General features: G+C 36.8%; 1 long non-coding RNA gene across 1 annotated transcript; it reads right to left on the bottom strand.

Moving 5' to 3' along the window:
- Positions 1-8,196: 8,196 nt before the first annotated feature.
- Positions 8,197-21,255, bottom strand: LOC121137487. The gene is made up of 3 exons (XR_005874724.1): positions 21,133-21,255; positions 10,268-10,352; positions 8,197-8,448 (listed from the first exon to the last, which is right to left on the bottom strand). It is a non-coding gene; the product is annotated as an uncharacterized LOC121137487 (long non-coding RNA).
- Between the last annotated feature and the right edge of the window lie 1,124 nt (positions 21,256-22,379).

Here is a 22,379-nt window from a genome sequence, read left to right as displayed (position 1 = left end):
AAGGAGAATCTGTTATGTATTAGATATCTATCCTTGTGTATCGAATTGCTCATGACTTTAATACAGACTTATTTTGACATGGCTGTAGACTTGCATGCATTCAGAGTAGTTCCCTACAATGGCAATATGCTCCTTTTCTGAAAAAGCCATGCACGTTCTTTTGTTTAACATTTCACAAAGACAGAATGGCAACTATACCTAGCTGCACTTGAACTGTTTAAAGTTGGTATTTTTCATTTTGGACTCCAGATTGGTTTCATGTCAAGTTCAAAGCTATTTTCCTGCTATATCATCTATTTCTTTCAGTTTGTCTCTCTTTCCTATCTCTCCTTCCTTCCCTCATCCACTCTCCTACCCACTCTGTCACTCCCTTTCCCTTTCCCTTTTTCTTTTTCACGGTCTCCTATTTTATTGGATTTTGTGGCTGGGCTTCTGATTGACCATGTAAAAACAAGTTCTAAAACTTCAAAAGTATTGTATAAAAGAAAAAATAAATATTCCTTATTTGATCTTCTCCTCACTTCACTATGACTTCTGCAGGCAGTTAAGTTTATTTTATTCTGTGCTGTTTCTTATGCATTTTCTGATTTACATTTTCACCTAAAGTCTTTAGGATACTTTCTTCTCTACAATGCACCTTTTTTCCTGTAGAAACAGAAATTAAAATTTAGAGAAGTGACTTACCCAATTGTACACTTGTTAGCCATATATTTTATGCTATCAATGAATATATGTTTGATTGTGTTCCTAAAAAGTCTTCATGTATGAATTCTTAGGAGCCCTTTCTTTACTCATCCTTTGTTCATCATAGGTGCTACTGGCTACTATGACACTTTTTTGCAGAACTCAGAAGCCTCCTCTGTCAGTCTCACAGCAGAGGGAGAGGAGGCTTCTTGGCATTCATCTGAACCAGGAAACCTCTATACAAACATGCCATTAATCATAGCAAGTTACAAGACCACACTCATCATCAAGGGTATAGAACAAGGTGATTATCAGCAAGATAAAATGTAATGATATATTATTTATGATTTACTGAAGCTTGACAGAGGATTCAGAAATCAAAGTCAGCCTCACCTATAGAGATCAGGCAGTGGTGATACACACCTTTAATCACAGCAGCCAGAAGCCAGGAGGTGGTGGTACACACCCTTAATGCTATAACTCAGGATTGAGAGACAGATGGATCTCTGTGAGTTCAAAGCCATCTAGATCTACACAAGAGCGAATCAGTCTTAAAGAGAACTATAGCTCATATTTTTAATCCCTATATTATGGAAGTATATGAGACAGAAGCAAGGTCTAAGAGTGATATTAATTCTCTAGCCACAATGAGGAAAGGATATAGTCTCAGACTTGTTGAGAGATTCTGAAGACAGAACCAGTCCATTCAGCCTGAGGTAGAGATGAGAAACTAGTGGCCAGCTGCTTTGCTTTTCTGATATTCAGCTTGAAGCATGAACCCCCATATCAGTCTCTGGGATATTTATTTATTCCTGTTACAAAGAATACCCTCAGTATGTACTGCATTGCAGTATGAGGTTTAAACAATTTTTCTTTCTAGTTTCCATTTATTATGTTTTTTAAGAATGATATTTCATATTTCATTTTACCTCTCTGCAATCTGGGAAGTAATTTTTAGTATTTATCATAAGGGGTTCAAAGTATATTTAATTATTCCAAAACAAATTATCTGACTGTAACATCTCAATATTGACATATATATTTTAGCAAATAGTTTACTTACTACCTTACAAGTAGCATTTACTTTCTTTTTGGTTTGTAGACAGTGTCTTCTGAGATTTAACAATGATAAATGGTTCAGTCTTTAATTATATTTTGTTACATTTACTTTCTGTGTGGGGAAAATGCATGTGTAGCTTGTGCATGTAGGTCAGGGAACCATTTGAAAGACAATTATCTCCTATCAAGTGAGTCTTGGGAATGCAATTCACATCATCAGTATTGGTGGCAAGTTCCTTTACCCCCTGAGCCATCTAGCTGGCCTGAAATATATTCATCTTTAGCAAATAGTCTTCTGAACTTCCTTTGATTGTGAACTAGTTGTCTATACTTCTAGAGTATGCCATTGAATACTTTTTTGGTGAAAAGCTAATAGTAGTAAGCCATTGCAGTTTGGAGTTCTCTGAAGCCTTCTTTACCTCCTCTTTACAATTATATCATTCTAGTTTAGCATTTACTTTCATATCACACATTGAAAATGCTAATCCAAAGTCTTCTGGATCCATTATTAAAGTTGAGAAGCAGTTCAATCCTCTAAATGTTGCTTGTTTCCTATATTTAACTTGACATTCATCTCTGAATGTTTCAAATATTTTTGTTTTGTCTTTGATGATCTCAGAGTTTAATATGAGGACTCAGATTTGATTACAAATCCACACAAGGATCAATGTCTTGTTAAGTTTTCTCAATGGAGGTTACACTTTTCTTTGTGTACCCACAACTTTCAAAGGAATACTTATTCTTTATCAACTCTTTCAAAGAGGGTACCACTAGTCCTGATGAGTATTTATGTAGAGGCTCCAAATTTTAGGGATAAGCTGGACCTTGGGTGCATCTTTTGACTCTTGACAGTCCTAGGATGCAAAGCAAACAAAGCAAATCAAAACCAACTTTGAATAACGGGATTTCCTATGCGTGGGCTTGAAATTCTATGATCAACCTCTCTGGATACACGTTTTTTTCTATATTCTTGCCTTTTGAGAATTCTTCTTTCCTTTCCCTGGATCAGAAATACATTTTCAGAGTGTTTTGGGGGAGGGGGAGGGGCAAAGAAGATAGCAGTCACAGTGCAGGCACAGTGCAGGGACAGAAGTCCCTGCTTGATTGCTAAATGCAAACACCACAAGTCAGACCTATGCATTTAACTGAATTGGAATCCTACAATAAAATTGATGACATGTAGCTTGGTAAGTGCTTACACACTCTAAGAAAACCCATGCAGTACATTTTTATGCTTTTAAATTTCAGTCTTTATTTGGTAAAGGTATCACTGAACTGTAAGCTTGATGCCGTGACAAACGTGCTTTGAGACATTTCTGACAAAGAGGCTAAGCATTCTCTGTGACTCCCTAGTATCTGAACTGTGTGTTTAAAGGAACCAAATAGGCTCAAATAAAATTTCAGATATACTCTCCTTTACCTAAAGTATCATCATTATATAAAAACCAGAAAGGCAAATAGTTTCAGACATCATGTCAGACCTCAATTCATGAACACAATATCCATCCTAGAGCTAGTGAATCAAGGAACTGAATGAATTTAAATAACAAAAGGTATTTGTAATAAATAATGCCTAATGTAAGAAAGAGACTTGTCTGGCATGGATGATGTTGAGTACAGATTTCACAGACATTAAGATAAAGCAAAGATACCCCATTTCCTAACACAGACAAGAGGAGAAAAACATTAACATGTAATTTAAAAATAACCCTGTGGCTCTTTTATTCTGTGGTGTCTCCTAGGTGATCGGCTGCATCAAGATCAAGCTGAATATCTCCTTCCCAGACACTGTGAGAAACTTCCTGAAGTGAACAATACATGCTAACTTGGTGCTTTTTTTTTTTTTGAGAAGCACATGGTCACCGAAGTTGCTGCTGGTGCCCTGGGTGAAAAGTGGATGGGTTGTGTGGCCTGCCTTAGTGGTGGGAACAAGGTTTTCCCATGAAGCAAATTATTGTGACCCACAGCATAGTGTGTCAGCTGTTCAGTAGGGGACATTCTTGTGACAGCCAATGAGAACTGGAGGGCACATTGTCGATGAACATCCCTGAGTGAAAGATACTACTGTACAAGACGGGCGGTGGTGGTGCATGCCTTTAATCCCGGCACTCGGGAGGCAGAGGCAGGTGGATCTCTTGAGTTCGAGGCCAGGCTGGACTGACAGCCTCCAAAACAATACAGAGAAACCCTGCCTCATAAAACCAAAAAAAAAAAAAAAAAAAAAAAGAAAGAAAGCTACTACTGTACACCTGGAGTTGGGGTCCAAAAGAGCTCTCAGAATTCTCAAACCTTTTAGTCTCACTAAATTGCCAATATGTTGTCAGAAATCCCTTAAACAAAGAAGATAAGAAAACCAGGACCAAAGCCCCTTGGTTCAACATCACTTGCTTTCACTAGGTGCAACATGGATACTTACATGTTTTTCTGAATAAACAATGCACCAACAAAATAAGGAAGAAGCTACAGAATATGGCACAGTTTTGGCAAAAAAATAAAAATAAAAGAAGCCAAAGAAAAATATGAGGAGCATATGGCCTAAAGACATGGGCTGTCCATGCTGAGAGCTTCCATTTCTGAACCAGTTACAAGTAAGTCATTCAGAGTATATGCTATGATTTCTAATTACATCATCCTACTGACATCTGCTAAACCTATCCAGTGGTTTGGTAGGTGCTGTGTGTTACACTGTGTGAAGACACAGTTCAGTTCTTTCAGTCTCGTTTTGCTTCTCTGGCCCCACCAATATCTCTTGGTTAAACAAAGACTCCTTTTATGTGCAGCTATGAAGGATTCAAATGCATGCATATATATATATATGTGTGTGTGTGTGTGTGTACATTTTATATTGAATATATTACAAAATATCTTTACTTTCGTGTTTATCATATTTTCACTCTTTCTTTGGTGGATTTTTTAATGTATCACTGTGAATTGCAACTTTGTTCTCTATTTAAAGAATATTTACCTAATTTCAGCCCACAAACAGTAATTGTTTTAGGATGACTTAAGAAATTTCCAGAAGGATAAAAGTTGGCTATTTCTGGTTCCACTTTCAAATTCAAATATTTAACATTGGTCTCCTTGGGGAATGTTAGATCTTGAATCCAATATTTCATGAATAGTTCAAATCTGCTGAAAGAAGAAACATATCTGCCCCTCAAACACACTGCTGGTCCCCAAATAAGACATCAAAAAATTACATCAGGGTCTCTACAGATTTCAATCTTACTTTTTCCAAACCCTTTCTAGCTCTCGGATAGTGGTAGAACATAAACTATGAGTACTCTTCAAGCCTTCACTGATAGCTCATCCCCCCAAGACCAAACAATATCAAAACTATGGTAATTTCGATTTAATATCTGTGAAGTCTGGTTAAGTATGAATATTGGCTACTTTTTCTCCCTAATGGTGTGTTTTAGTTTTTTTTTAATACCCGTTTTTTTATTTAAATTAGAAACAGGCTTGCTTTATATGTCAATCCCAGCTCCCTCTCACTCCCCAAGGCCTCTGACCCCAACTGCCTCAACCCCCCACCCAATCCCAACTCCACTCTCCAGGGAGAGTGAGTCCCTACAGGGGGGATCTCCAAAGTCTGTCATATTATTCCTGGGCAAGAGTTATACTCTTCCCCAATGTGTTCAGGCTGAGAGAGCATGGTTCCATGTGGTATGGGCTCCCAAAGTCCATTTGGATGCCAGGGATGAATACTGATCTACTGCCTGAGGCCCCAACGAATGCTGAAACCTCCTCACTGACACCCATGTTCAGGGGATCTGGATCTTATGCTGGTATCTATCACTCTGGGGTCCATGAGCTCCCCCTTGCTCAGGTCACCTGTTCCTGTGGGTTTCACCAGCCCAGACCCCTTTGCTCATCGCTCCTCCCTCTCTGCAACTGTTTCCAGGAGTTCAGTTCAGTGTTTAGCTGTGGGTGTCTGCCTCTGCTTCCTTCAGCCACTTGGTGAAGGCTCTAGGATGACTTGCAAGATAGTCATCAGTCACATTATCAGAGAAGGACATTTGTGGTAGCCTTTCCACTATTGGTTAGATTGTCAATTGGTGTCATCGTTGTAGATCTCTGGAAATCTCACTAGTGCCAGATCTCTCCTCAAACCTATAGTGGCTCCCTCTATTATGGTATTTCTCACCCTGCTCTCCTCTATTCTTTCACCGATTCAACCTTCTTGCTCCCCCATGTCCTCCTCTCCCTTCCTCTTTGACCCCTCTCTTTCTCCCAGTTCTCTCTAACCTCCCCCCATGCTCCTATTCCCCTCGGGAAATCCTGTCCCATTCCCCTTCTATGGGGTACCATGCATATCTCTCTTAGGGTCCTGCATGTTTCCCAGACTCTATGGTGATGGGATTGTAGGCTGGCACTCCACTGTTTCATCTCTAAAATCCATATATTAGTGAGTGCATACCGTGTTTATCTTTTTGTGACTGGGTTACCTCACTTAGGATGGTTTCTTCTATTGTCATCATTTGCTTGCAAATTTCCAAATTCCATTGGATTTTTTTTCTTCTGGAGTAGTACTCCATTGTGTAAATGTACCACATTTTCTCTATCCACTCTTCAGTTAAGGGTCATCTAGCTTGTTTCCAGGTTCTAGTTATTACAAATAACACTGCTATGAACATAGTGGAACAGATGTCCTTGATGTAAGAATGTGCATCTTTTGGGTATATGCCTAAGAGTGGAATTGCTGGATCATGTGGTAGACTGATTTCCCATTTCCAATCTCAATACTGATTTTCAAAGTGATTGTATGAGTTTGCACTCCCACTAGCAATGGAGGAGTGCTCCCCTCTATCCAGCATAAATTGTCATTGTTGATTTTATTTTATCCATTCTGACAGGAGTGAGATGGTATCTCAGAGTTGTATGATTTGCATTTCCCTGATAGCTAAGGACATTGAGCACTTTCTCAAGTGTCTCTCAGTCATTTTGGACTACTCTCATGAGAATTCTCTATTTAGTTCTGTACCCCACTTTTTAATCGGATCCTTTAGTGTTTTGGAGACTTGTTTCATGATTTGTTAGGATGTTATTGAGTATTTTTCATCAGTATTCATGAGGGATATTGGTCTGTAGTTCCCTTTCTTAGTTGTGTCTTTGTGTAGCTTAGATACCAAGGAAACAAAGGAACTTACAGAAGTTTTGACCCAATTGGATTTAACAGACATGTATAGAACATTCCATCCAAACACAAAAGAATACCTTCTCTAAAATTGACCACATACTTGGCAGCATAGCTAACCTCAACAGGTACAAAAAATTTTAGAATAACTCCCTGTATCTTATCAGACCACCATGCTTTAAAGTTAAAATTCAACAACAACACAAATTACAGAAAGCCTACAAACTCATGGAAATTGAACAACACGCAATTGCACCATTTCTGAGTCAAGAAAGAAAGAATGGAAAAAAGGAAGGAAGAAAGAGAGAAAGAAATTAAAGACTTCCTATAATTCAATGAGAATGAAGACACAACATACCCAAACTCGGGGGACACTTTAAAAGCAGTGCTAAAAGGAAAGTTCATCGCCCTAAGTGGTCATATGAAGAAACTGGAGAATAGTCACATTAACTGGAAAATTAACAGCGCTACTGAAAGCTCTAGAACAAAAGGAAGCACACTCACCCAGGAGTAGAAGATGCCAGGAAATAATCAAATTGAGGGCTAAAATCAATAAAGTAGAAACAAAAAAAAAACAATACAAAGAATCAATGTAACAAAGAGTTGGTTCTTTGAGGAAATCAACAAGACAGACAAACCTTTATCCAAACTTACCAAAAGACAGAGAGAGAACATGCAAATTAACAAAATCAGGAATGAAAAGGGGGACATAACAATGGACACTGAAGAAAGCCAGAGAATCTTCAGGTCATACTTTGAAAACATGTACTCCACAAAATTCGAAAATTTAATGGAAATGGACAATTTTCTGGATAGATATCACTAACCAAAATTAAACCAAGAACAGATAAGCAATATAAACAGACCTATAACCCCTACTGAAATAGCAGCAGTCATCAAAATGCTCCCAACCAAAAATAAAGCCCAGGTCCATATGGCTTCAGTGCAGTATTCTCCCAGAAATTCAAAGAAGAGCTACTTCTGTTACCCCTCAAATTGTTCCACACAAGAGAAGCAGTAGGTTCATTGCCAAACTCTTTTTGCCAGGGTACAATTACCATGGTGTTTTTTTCTTTTTCTCTTTTCCTTTTATTGAAAATAGATTCTTTTTCCACACATTATATCCTGGTTTCAGTTTGCCCTCCCTCTACTCCTCCCAGTTACTCACCACCTTTACTCCATTTCCACTCCCTTTCTGTCTCTCATTTGAAAAATAATGATCTTCTGGGAGATAAGAACCAAACACAACAAAAATAAAATATAAGATGAAGCAAAATTATTCATAATGAAGTTGGACACAGCAACCCAACCGGAGGAAAATAGTCCCAAGAGCAAGGACAAAAGTTTGAGACCAACTTGTTCTCACAATAAGGATTCCCATAAAAGTGCTAAGCCAATAGCTATGATATACACATAGAGCACATGGTGCAGACCATGCAGGTCATCTGCTTGCTACTTCAGACTCTGTGAGTTCATGGGCACCTTGCTTAGTTGGTTCAGAGGGCTTTGTTCTCCTGGTGTCCTCCATCTCCTTTGGCTCTTGTAACCTTCATGGGATTCCCTGAAATCTGAGAGGAGAGGTTTACATTTTTGTATTTGGCCTTTTACATCATTACAAATAAATAACTTTTAAGCAACCCTTAGTTAATTGTGTGTGTGTGTGTGTGTCATACAAAATATTATAATGCCTGTATCAGAGAAGGGTGGATAAATCAACATATATAGAATGTCTATTTCCTGGCAACTTGTATATCAAGATAATTTAACTATGCTACTTAGCCCTGCCATGTACACAGCATTCTGTGGTTAAGGACAGCTATTGTGTTACATAGTAAATGACTTCAAATTCTTTCTCCCCTGTAACTTAACTTCTGCTTTCTTTGACCAAAGTTCTCCCCAACTTTACCTCTCTCCTGCTCCTTTAATTAATTATTCTACTTTCTGCCTCTGTGATTTAGAGCCTCTTAGATTTAATAAATAAATTCATTTAAATACTGTTCAGCACTCTGTGCCTGGCTTGGTTCACTAAGCAACTATGTTATATATAGTTTCATGTAAGACAATGTTTACTCCTTTAAAGAATGCTCTCTTAATTACCCTTCTGTTGTTGCAACAAAACACCAGGAGCAAAAGTAACTTAAGAAAGAGTTTAGTTTGACTTTTGTTTCAAGATGGACAAGAGTCCAACATAGCAGGGATATATAATAACAAGTCTCAGTCATGGTAGCAGGATCAAGACACTTAGAAATCACAAGTCCATCCTCATACAGGAAGCAGATAGTGAATTTGAATTGAGATAGGGCTATGACCTCTCAAAGATTGTCCCATTGACATACCTCCTCCAACAAAACTTAACCTCCATGAAACCTCCCTAAACAGTACCAAGTGTTCAAGTATGTGAACCTCTAATACAGATTTGTTTATTCAAATGATCATGATCTATTCTCTGGCTCCCATAGGCACATGGTCATGCCACAGGGCAAAATTCAAGTAACCAATTTCAAAAGTCTCCATAGTCTTTCACACTATCAACTCTTTCTGAAACTCTAAAGTCTCTTTGGAGATTTGAGACAATCTCTTACTTGCAACCCTCTGTAAAATATGTCTTTCCTCTTGCCCACTTCCACCCTATTGGAATGGGGTATATATCCTATGCCACTGTGTGTTGCAAGTATGTAAACAAGTATATTTATTCCTGGGTTCTGTAATGTTTCATTGCTATGAATTGTGCTGTAATGGTTCCATTCTTCTTGGATTTCCAATAATAACTCGGTAGAGTTTGAGATCAGACACTATAATGTCCAGCTTTGTTCATTGAACACAAGAAAGCCTAGGGTTCTAGGAGCTTTTGAGTGTCTATAATTATTTTAATTATTTTTTCTATTTTAGTGGAAAATATGTCATTGAGGTTGTTGTAAATGTTGAAGAAACATGGTAGGTCACACAAGATAGCATGGACATGTTGCAATGATAATTATTCTGAGATGTGCACACAAGCTGTTTTCTTGCTTGTTTCAGTCTTCTTCAATTTGTGTCTTCAGCGTTTTATAGCTTCCATTGTATGAACATTTTTCCTGTCTGGTTAAATTAATTCCTAAGATATGTTTTTTGACCCAATATAAATGCAATTGTGAGGGCTGATTAAGGAAGTCCACGAACATCCAAATAAAATAATTATAGATATTTATTTGTGAAGTACTCACACAATGAAGGTTAATAGCTGCTGTGGTCTTCTGCCTCAGGATACTGAGATGCAGGATGCTCAGAACTCCACCCAAGAGAAAGAGTGAGGCCCTACCTCTTTCTTATAAGGTATCATATCCACACACTGAAGCCACGCCCTAAGGCTGATCCCTCAAATCTATTGGTGAAACAAGCTGCCCTTACCTGGATTGTCCTCACAGATTGCATTGCCTTTCTTTTCCAGAGTTCCATGCTTTCATTCATTTGATAATAATATGGTTTTCTGTATCTGTTGACATAAATGAATTCCACAGTTACAACTCATCCAAAATTGGTGCACAGAAAAACATCTCATATCCCCCTTATCACCACATACTCCGTGTTGTACTCTAAAGATTATAAAGTTATCTGCTTCACATGGTGCCACTGCTGTATCTTCACCTCCAAGTACCACACAGAACCACCAACTTTCCCATTAGCTATGTGAGCTATAACCACAAACTTCTGAACTATTTGAAGGAAGATTTTCTTTTTTGTTTAAATCCTCAAACATGCCCATGCAGAAGAAAGAAAAGTTGAATAATTATTGCACATATCCAATAAAACGTATTGATCATACCATCATACAAAAATTTCTTTCAATTCCTAGGAGTGGCAAAAACCATAGCAGGAAGGATACTTTCTTTTCAAGATTACTCTTTATTATTACTTACTTATTTTAAATTTAATTGTCAAATAATAATTGCATCTATTCATGGGTACAATGTGAGGTTTTTTAAATGGTTATAATGTTTTTGTTTTGTTTGGTTTTAAGATTTATTTATTTATCACATATACAGTGCTCTGCCTACATGCCAGAAGAGGGGACCAGATTGAATTGTAAATGGTTGTGAGCCACCATGTGGTTGCTGGAAATTGAACTCAGGACCCCTGGAACAGCAGTCAGTGCTCTTAACCTCTGAGCCATCTCTCCAGCCCCCAGTGTGCGTTTTTTAATATATATGTATGTACATTTTGGATGATTAAATCAAATTAATTAACATACACTTTTAAATGAATAAAACAAAGAATAGTTTAAAATTTTTATTCAAATGAGATAAAATTTCCCAAAATTGATCATTTTAAGAAAGAGGTACTTTTGCTTGGTACTGAGATTATACCATCTGGCAACTGAGAAGAGACTTTTACAGGTATCTGTCCTAAATTCCAAAATGAGAATTCCATTTTGATACAATTTGATCCTCTAATAAAAGAAAATGTTTCTGATTCTTATTTCCATTGTGTGGTACCCTCACTATTATAGTACCACTTCTGGATAATTATTTTGAGTTAATTTTAAGTCGTGGCCTTTGGGGTAACACAATGAATGTTTTGAAGAATTTCATGATGCTACTAAGGACTGGAGAGATAATGTGAACTACTAATTTTGAAATCATGGGTATTTTTCTTTTAGTGTCAGGGAAAACAATAGTTGTTACCTAAACTATCAATATAAATAGTTGAAATAGTGTAGCTTACCTGTAAAGTCAGTAAACCTACTTCCATCATTTTTCTGCAAAGAAAAATCTAGAGCTCAATTTCACTTCATAAAACAAGGTCAAAAGACACACCAGTGGCAACAAGAAGACCACCTACTCTGTTATTTTCCTGTCATATGATACAGCTCCAGGTTTCCAGAGTGTCATGAAGAAAGCTCAACATAATGAAAGCATACTAAAGAGCATTCTTAGGTCAGTACTAAATGTGTAACTACCAGAAAGTTAAAAATTGAGTTAGGTTATGCCAATGCACTTTTTCTTTGCTATGAAAAGAAAATACACTGTGGAAGACAAAAAAGTATTGGGCACACTGTGATTTTATTTTCTCCCTCAAGAAATGAAGCAGAGTGCTCAACAGCAAAGCAGTGAAACAGATTGTTAATTTCATAATGATGGCCCCTAACATTAAACAGCAATCATTATCCTTGGTTGTATAATTGCTAATTCAAAACCACCCAAAAAGAAAAACCATCTTAACATCAAAATAATGAGCCTGGGGTGACTGAATGGAACATCTTGCCTAGATTCGTCAATTCTAATGTATACTACATTAAGGAAATAAAGCCATGGGTTGAGAACTAATTGCAGAAAAACTTTTAGTTCATATTTTAAGAAACATAGTTTCACCATTATAGTTACTATAAGCTTAAAGGAACAGCCTACTTCTTCCTATGTCTCATCTAATACGAATTCACACTACAATAGTGACTAATTGAAAATTTTCTAAGAAATATCAAGGCCATTCTCTTTGCCTGTGCAAAGCAATTAGAATCTATTCTTAATGTTTTATTATATTTGAGTTGTTTTTCTTTATAAATTTAACCATAAAAATTATAACAGTTAACTGGCTTATACACAAAATGAGGCAGAATAATTATAAGAAGGAGTTGGTAGAATATGCAAAGAATAGAATAGGAAGAGTTTAGGAAGGTAAGGCCCTCCCTTTTCCATCTCACAGTTTCAAAGTCACCATGACTTCCAGATGACACCAGTAGTAACAACCAAGTGTAAATTCTAGGAAAGCACCAATAACCGAGTCCTTCTTGTCTTGTAGGAAGGGTAAGAAGAATAACCAGTAATTAATCATTTCAACGAAGCAAGAAGACCACAAAATGATATCTTTGTAACTTCACTATGTCTAATGAATATATTGGTGAGACAGATAAAAGCCTTTTATGTATGTATCTTGAGAAAATATTATGTCTTAATAGAAACAAATTAAAAACAGTGAACTCAAGCAAAAGTGAGTATCAAATTTAAATTTGAAGTATCAGTATTAGTTTAATATATATGACAAATTGTATATATACATATATATATATTTAAAGTGGATGTTACTTATCTCTGTTTATTTAAAAGAAAAAGAAAAACTAATCACTGTAGAAATAATGAGAATCCTAACTGCCTATCTAAACTGTATTCTAGATGATATAATACTAAAAGAATGAAGATATTTAAAAGTCTGTTAAAGAATAAAGATTCAACCTATGGCACAGGATAAAAGGTTGTTATCATCATCGTTCAGAGACCCAAGTTTCAGAATATAAAAAGAACAACAACAACAAAAAGTAAAACAAAAATTTAACAAAAATACAAATAACATAATTAAAATGGAAAACGTAATCTGAAAGAACATTTCTCAAAAAATGTAAATGAATAATCAATAGTTTGAAATTTTCCATAACATAAATAATGGGGAAACTATCTGAATACCCACAATTATTGTGGCACTACTCATGGTAGTGAAGATAATAAATCATCCAAGATGTACATCAATAGATTAAGCAATAAAGTATTATTTATATGCATAAACAGAGAAGTATTATTCACCTATAAAGAAGATGAAATGGCCAGGCAGTGGTGGTGCACGCCTTTAATCCCAGCACTCTGGAGGCAGAGGCAGGTGGATCTCTGTGAGTTCGAGGCCAGGCTGGACAGACAGCCTCCAAAACAATACAGAAAAACCCTGTCTCATAAAACCAAAAAAAAAGGTGAAATGCTTTTATTTACAGCAAAGCAGATGAAATGGAAGATATTATCAAAATGAATAAGATAGACACAGAAAGACAATTACATATATATTCTCTCTCATATATGGAATCATAAATAAAACAAATGCATTAAAATGTTGATCTGAGACAAGAAGAGGGAATAGAAGGTCTGCAAATATTATGGGGAGGTGAGGAAGGCAATCAAAGCATCACAGCCAATTCTTTTAACCTATAAGAAAAAGTTGTGCTGCATTGAGAGTCATCCGTGGACTACAGATGGGTCGTGTGTGTGTGTGTGTGTGTGTGTGTGTGTGTGTGTGTGTGTGTGAGAGAGAGAGAGAGAGAGAGAGAGAGAGAGAGATGACACATATTATTTTACAAATGTACTTCATGATATCCTTATTAGGTAACTATTGACAAGATTGGAAGCTGATGATAACAGCAAAAAGCTAACATTAACCTTTTTCTGTATAAACAGAAAACCAAATTGAATAATCAACGAAAAAATTTCTGAATGATGAAACTCCTCATTGTTAAAATCTCTAAAAATTTTTAAAAATAAAGAATTTATATTTTCAGGATTGGGTTAAATTATGGAAGCCAAATGTTTATTGTTGCCTCGTGCATCAAAAGTCAGGACCCTGTGTTTTTCTATATGTTTTAATTGTGCCTAATCTTATTATAACTTGTTATGCAGTGTTAAGTCAATATCCCTCAAAGACCTGTTATTTTCTGAAGGGAAATGAGGTGGATGTGAGGGAGAGGGCGTTCAGGCAGTTGGGAGAAGTGGAGGGAGGGAAAATTGCAGTCAGTATAAGAGAATAAAAAACTATAGGTAGAATCCATGAAATAAAGAGTATGTTTATTAGAAGATATAGATAAAAAATTAAACTTCTGATTTAGACACACAGAGCTGCACATTGATAGAATAACCTCTTTTTGCATAGGAAAGACAAGATTTGGCAGACTTCATGACTAAATTAATTTTACGTATTAGACTCTATCTAATTAAATTTATTAGCCATGAATTCAAGATGGGTTGCTTTTATTAGAACCCTTAAAGGACGGTGTGTGGTGTTAATTCTGCCTTCCAGCCTCCTAACTTGATCGTCATCACTTAGCCTATTAGGTACCGAGGAGAATTTTACCCTACTTCACTGATCAGCAGCTATGACATCCCAATACATTTGGTAGAAGTTTCTTTACAGGAAAGGAATTATAGAATGAAGAAGATAAACTCCAACTATATTCTGAAAATGAATGAGCATGTGGCAAAAATTCTTTAAGTGAAGGGCATTACAATTTGAAATTACTGTTTGATTTCAATACTTCTCCTGAAGGTGCTTTTGTGTTTCTAGCTAAAAAAAGAAAAGTAATTGTTTCCTTTGCTCCAACAAGAAAGCATCATTTGAGTTCAATAGTTGGTGGCATGAATGTTACATCTCTCTAAATTGTACTTTTTCCAACTTGCATAAGATTATGAATTTTACCAGTACACTTCTTGACTCATCTCTTTGTAGTTATGGGCTTTGTATTCCACTGAATGTCTGCTTAGACAACCCCTCCACTACTTCATTTTTATTAAAAATAAAATCTTATATTAATTTTACTAATTGAATTTAGCCAGAATTTACCTGATATACAAAGTACTTTTGATATTATTTCTAGGGACTTTCGAATTTTGATGTAAAAATAGGCGCAGTTTTTACTGTTTTTCATTTGGAGACAAATGTCATGGGGAACAAAGAAAAGCAAAATTAAGAAAAGCTGTGAGATTGAAGAGAAGAAATAGGAGGGAATACTTGGGGTGGATTAGGCAAAAGCACATGAAGTATTTGGATAAGATTATCTTTATGAAATCTACCATGTTGCACAATTAATATACATTTATCAAATATTTTGAAGGGAAAAATGAAAGCCAGATCTGGAGTGTAAACTGGAGGTTCTTCTCAATTTCATCTAGACTTAAAATGAAGACACAAAGAAATCTTAAATGTGTAAAGAAATGTGTAAAATCACACGTGAGAATCCCCTTCTTCACCCTGTGCAGGGTCAGGCCTTTCCTAATGAAAAGATTCTCTTCTGTAGATTTCTATGCAAAGGATTTCATTCATATCTTAACTAGAGTCATTAAAGCTGAAAACAAATATTTATATGTTACAGTCTTTATGAAATTGGCCAAAATCCAGATTAATAAGTTTGCTTCATTTTCTCAGTTAACATTTTATTACTCATGAGTTTTCCCTGCTGTTATCTTAAAAACATAGCATTGAATTTGCTGCTGTTGTTATAAGACATATTAAATTTAATGTTCCATTAAAATAAATAACTACCTCAAGGGTCTGCTCTATTTCTTTCATCACCTTTTATTTTTGCTTTCTTATCTATTTTATTACTGTATTTAATTAATCTTAAATGGCACATTATAAATACATTTTCTCCATTTTCATATATATCCATCTTGGCATCTGAGATTTGTCAACTCATATTCTTTGTTCAACATCAATTCCTATCGAATAAAACTTCTTCCTAGTTCTGGATCTGGGCAGTGTGCATTTTGTTGTCTGAGCTTTCTTTTTCCTGGTTTCTTATAATGTTCTTCAGAAAGGAATGCCTAGGAACAGCAGTTAAGGAGAACTTAGTGCACATATCTCTTTGGTTATGTAATGAGAAGCATGACAGCTAGACAATGCCTTCACCTAATATAGACTTTCCGTAATTACTAATCTCCCTAGTTATTAAGCTCCTGCAGCAGCTTCCCACCATTTGACTTGAGCTCAAGTTTGCTAATGGATTCCATTACATGGATTCTAATTTCTGTTTGTTTCCTTATTTTGTGTGTTTCATTTTTCAACACTAACAATACTAGCAAGCATTAACTCCCTAGAATGTGTTAATCTTACAAATAAAAATATAAAAGTATACCATTTGACCATCTTGTCCCTCTGTATGATTCTAATTACCTGTGTGTACATCGTTTCCTTCTTTATGTTCTCCTTAATAAATAGACACCAGTTAAAAGGTAATCTGGAATTTCTTTGCGGTTGCCTTTGGTGACTATTTTCTAGAAGAAATGGAACAATGGGATTTGTGGCATGCACAAAGGCAGTTGCTCAGTATTTGAGATGTAGCTTGTAGAGGTTAAAATGGTGTTGTCAAGCCTATAAGGCAAGTTGGCCACCATGACTGCTCTTTATGAAGAACAAGGGGAAAAATATTATTAAAGCCATATTTCAAAGTTAAACATTCAAAAGGAAAATAAGAGAAACTGTTTCATTTTTAAAGGACCATGTATTTCCAGTAATAACAGGAAGAAACCAGTTCAGGTGCCTATTAGTTGCATAGCTTCAGCAAATATTTAATTTTCAATGTCTCTTTGACAAACAAAAGACATGCTTTTGCTGAAGAAAACAAGTCTTCCTCTACATACACTAATTTTACCTGGAGAATTTATCTTTAAAGGAATACCCAATCTCCCCAGGAGCATCCCTTCCTATACCACTCTTTCAGGCCCATAAATAGAATTTGACAACACAGTACCCCATAAAGAAATATACAAGATAAGTTATTTGAAAACAACATAGGAATAAAACTGGCAAGGCCTTGTCAAATTGAAACAATGAATGTATAGATAAAATGTGAAGCAATATATTCCTCAGTTAGTAAAGTAAGAAAACCAAAATATTGAATTAGACCACACCCCTTTAGAACTCAGAACTTATTATGCTATTGCCATCAACCCCCAATATCTCAGAAGAGGGAATTCAAAGATTTAGGAAAGAGGATGGGTATATTACATGAATTTAATGAGCCACACCCTAAACCATATCCATCTTGGAAGGCACACAGATGCCAATCCTGGAAACACATTAAGAAACATAAAACTTAGGGATCACCAGAGTCCTTGAAGGGATCTATGGTATACAAATCATGCTGGTGATGATGGGGTGACCCTGAAAAAAAGTTTATGATTCCAGACAAAATAAAACAATCCTATAATGGCAGATGCCAGAGAAGAGTTTGTACCATCATATCCTAAAAGAAGGTCAGGGATACAGGGAAACTGGTCATTGTAATATTTAGAAGAGTAGAAGCTTTGGCAATGGCTCATGATAAGAATGCCTTAGCAAGTCGGGCAGTGATGGCTCAAGCCTTTAATCCCAGCACATGGGACGCTGAGGCAGGGAGATCTCTGTGATTGTGAGAACAGCCTGTTCCACAAGAGATAATTCCAGGACAGGATCCAAAGCTACACAGAACAACCCTGTCTTGAAAACCAAAAGAAAAAAAAGTCTTAAGAATGACTCAGTTTCAAGAGGTCCCATTGATTAACTGTCAATCTCAATGTCTGTGCTACTGGCATTATGTTCAGGAAGCAGTCTCTCGTACTAATTCGTTCAAAGGTACATCCCATTTTCTATTCTAAGAGGTTCAGTGAAGCTAGATTTATGTTGAGGTCTTTGATCCATTTGGATTTAAGTTTTGTGCATGGCGATAGACATGGATTTATTGACAGTCTTCTACATCCCAGCATTCAGCTATGCCAGCACCATTTGTTGAAGATGCTTTGTTTTTTCCGTTGTATAATTTTAGCTTCTTTTTCAAAAATCAAGTGTTCCTAAGTGTGTGAGTTAATATCAGGGTTTTCAATTTGATTCCAATGGTCTACCTGTCTATTTTTGTGCCAATACCAAGCTGTTTTCAGGACTACAGCTCTATGGCAGAGCTTGAAGTCAGGGATAGTGATGCCTCCAGAAGTTCCTTTATCGTACAGGGTTGTTTTGACTATCCTGGATCTTTTGTTTTTCCATATAAAGTTGAGTATTGTTCAAGGACTGTGAAGAATTGTGCAGGTATTTTGATGGGGATTGCATTGAATCTGTAGATTGCCTTTGGCAAGATTGCCATTTTTACTGTGTTCATCTTACCTATCCAAGAGCATGGGAGATCTTTCCATTTTCTGGTATCTTCTTTAATTTCTTTCTTTAAAGACTCCAAGTTCTTACTGTACAGGTCTTTCACTTGTTTGGTTAGTATTATCTCACGATATTTTATGTTGTTTGTGGCTATTGTAAAGGATGATGTTCCTCTGATTTCTTCCTCAGTCCATTTATCATCTTATATAATAGGGCTACTGATTCTTTTAAATTAATCTTTTATCCTGCCACTTTGCTGAACGTGTTTTCAGCTGTAGGAGTTTGCATGTAGAGTTTTTCAGGTCTCTTATGTAAACTATCATATCATCTGCAAATTGTGAAAGTTTGACTTTTTCTTTTCCAATTTGTATGCCCTTGATCTCCTTTTATTGTCTTATTGCTCTAGCTAGAACTTCAAGTACAACACTGAAGAAATATGGAGAGAGTGAGCAACCTTGTCTTGTTCCTGATATTGGAGGAATTGCATTGAGTTTCTCTCCATTTATTTTGATGTTGGCTGTTGGTTTTCTGTATATTGTTTCTATTATATTCAGATATGTTCCTGTTATCCCTGATCACTCCAGGACCTTTATCATGAAGGGGTGTTTGATTTTGTCAGCAACAAGTTAGAAGATCATGTGGTTTTTCTTTTGAAGTTTGTTTATATGGTGGATTACATTGATAGATTTTCATATGATGAACCATTCCTGCATCCCTGGAATGAAACTTCTGTAAGGCAAAGACACAGTCAACAAGACAAAAAGGCAGCCCACAAAAATGGGAAAAGATATTCATTAACCCCACATCTGACAGAGGGCTGATCTCCACAATTTACAAAGAACACAAGAAGCAAGTCTCCAAAACACCAAAGGATCCAATTAAAAAGTGGGCTACAGAAGTAAATAGAGAAGTCTCAATAGAGGAGTCTAAAATGGCTGAGAGACACTAAAGAAAGTGCTCAACATCCTTAGCAAACAGGGAGATGCAAATCAAAGCAACTATGAGATACAATCTCACTCCTGTCACAATGGCTAAATAGATAGTTTATGCTGGAGAGGATGTAGAGAAAGGGGAACACTCCTCCACTGCTGGTGGGAGTGCCAGCTCATACAGCCACTTTATAAATCAGTATGAAGATTCCACAGCAAAGTGGGAATCAGTCTACCAGAGGATCCAGTGATTCCACTCTTAGGCATATACCCAAAAGATGAACATTCATACAAGAAGGACATCTGTTCCACTATGTTCATAGCAACTTGGAAGCAACCTAGGTGCCCCTCAACTGAAGAGTGGATAGAGAAAACGTAGTACATTTACACAATGGAGTACTACTCAGCCGGAAAACAAATAAGGAAACAAAAACAAAACAAAAAAAAAACAAGAAATCTTGAAATTTGCAGGCAAATGTATGGCACTAAAAGAAATTATCCTGAGTGAGGCAACCCAGTTACAAAAAGGCAAACATAGTATGTACTCACTCATATATGGATTTTAGACATGTAACAGGGGAGTGCCAGCCTACAATCCTACCACCAGAGAGTCTAGGAAACAGGGAGGATCCTAAGAGAGATATGCATGGTAACCTGGAGAAGGGGAATAGGGCAAGATCTCCTGAGAGGTTTGGGAGCATGGGGTGAGGGGAGATGGAGCAGAGGGAAAGGTGAGTGGGGGAAGAGAGGGAGACAGGAGGATATGGGGGAGCAGGAATGTTCAGTCAGGGGAAGAATACAGGAGAGCAGGATTTAGAGATACCATAATAGAGGGGGTCATTATAGGTTTGAGGAAAGATCTGGCACTAGTGAGATTTCCAGAGATCTACCAGTATGACACCAACTGGCAATCTAAGCAACAGTGGAGACACTCCCTTAAATGCCCATCCCCAATAACGAGATTGACAACTACCTTGTATGTCATCCTAGAGCCTTCATCCAGTGTCTGATGGAATCAGAGGCAGTCACCCACATCTAAACACTGAATTTAACTCCTGGAAACCAATTTCAGAGAGGGAGGAGTAATGAGCAAATAGTTCAAGACCAGGCAGGTGAAACTCACAGACCCTGAACAAGGGGGAGCTTATGGACCCTAGGCTGATGGCTGAGAGGCCAGCATGGAATGTTTTGAGACTTCAGGGAACTGCCATGAAGGGCCTCACCCTCCCTGGAGAATGGAGTTGGGATTGGGTGAGTGGTTGGGGAGGAAGGGAGGGAGAGGGAGCTGGGATTGACAGGTGAACAAGCTTGTTTCTAATTTAAATTTTTTAAAAAGGGAAAAAAAGAATGACTTATTAGATAACCTAGATTGTGAAAGTGTTTCTTTAAAAAAATTAATGGAACAAATGTAAATTCAGAGGACAGAAATCTAAGTTTAGCTGCAATGGTTGGGTCTTGTGAAGTTTTCTACAGTTCACATACCAAGAGCCCCTTTAATGAAAAAGATGCCGTGTCTATTTGACGAATGGCCCTGCAATATATATCCTTCAAGGCTTCTTACAGATTTTCTCTGGAAAGAAGTGATATTCGTCAAGGTGACTGAACATTTCAGTATGGTAAAAAACAAAACTTTTAAAGAGATATTAGATATTGGCTGTGCACAGATCCCAAAATCCAGAGAAAACAAAGACCTACCAAAGGCTACAGGTCAGAGTCAGAGCTTGTGGGAGTTAGATGGAGTCTGTTCAGGGGAACGGCAGGATTCCTGATGTTATTATCCCAGACATTCCTGATGAGAATAGATGCATTCAGTAACAGAAAGAGTCCGGAACCAACTGAGTGATGATTATTTTTAAAGTAAGAGTCAGAAGGGTGTCTGAAGAATTCATCTTCACCTATATCACTGACACAGTAGGCCAAAACAAGGCTGCATTTCCATGGGAACTGAGGAGAATAGTGTCATAAAGAGTTCACAGAATATAAAGGTGACAATCAACTGACAAGTGAAAAACTGATACTGTAATAAGGTAGGGATGGTAACTGGAGCCATGTAACAAAAATGTAGGCCTGGGAGATCATTTGGGGACATAGTAATTGGTGTGTAAACATGAGGATCTAGGTTTGGATTACACATAAAAGGCTGAGCATGGACATGTGCCTGAAATCTCAGGGCTGGAAGGAAGAGGCAGGCAGATGCCAGTACGCTCATTGGACAGCCTTATAGCTAGCCAATGAGATCCAGAGTCAGTCAAAGATGCTTTTCTCAAAAAATAATATGAAAGAATGGTGAGAGAACATGGTGTTTACTTCTAGTCTACACACTCACACTCACATACACACTCACTCACACACACACACAGGCACACATAGAAAATCTTTTCCCTTATCATTTTGTAAACTATTTTCAAATATGAGCAATGGCAACATACTCTCAATGTCCTATTTCATCTAAATACTAACTCTATTGACTTTCTATTATAAAATCTATTAGGAATTGCAGCCTTTTATATCTGAGAATATCAAACTATGACTAGAAGTTGAAGAATTCCACAACTATAAACATCTACCTCTAAAGCAGTGATCCTTTTTTAAGAGTCTGTCAGACTGTAACATCTTATACAAATAAAATATACATATAGTCATATTTTACTGAACAACTTATAAGGCAAATAAAGACAATAAAGCCCAGAATACTGGGGTAAGCTGCACCATATGATAGAACAGGCAGAAGGGTGTGTAAAGCATCTAGCACGTAGCAGCATTTATAAAACCCTTTGAGTTCTCATAAGTGAATAGCTCTTTGAGGCAGTGCCAAGTCTTTCCCATAGCTATTCTTCATTTAAAAAGCAGCCTTACTTTTCAACAACGACTGATGTCATAAACATACTTCCTTATAGCTCCATCTGGACTGGTTATTTAAGAGATTCCCTGGAGTATCATTC

Source organism: Mesocricetus auratus, unplaced genomic scaffold, assembly GCF_017639785.1.
Source record: "Mesocricetus auratus isolate SY011 unplaced genomic scaffold, BCM_Maur_2.0 Super-Scaffold_100691, whole genome shotgun sequence".
Lineage (NCBI taxonomy): Eukaryota > Metazoa > Chordata > Mammalia > Rodentia > Cricetidae > Mesocricetus > Mesocricetus auratus.
Note: the sequence above shows the minus strand (reverse complement) of the source record. Positions and strands in the feature narration are given on the sequence as shown.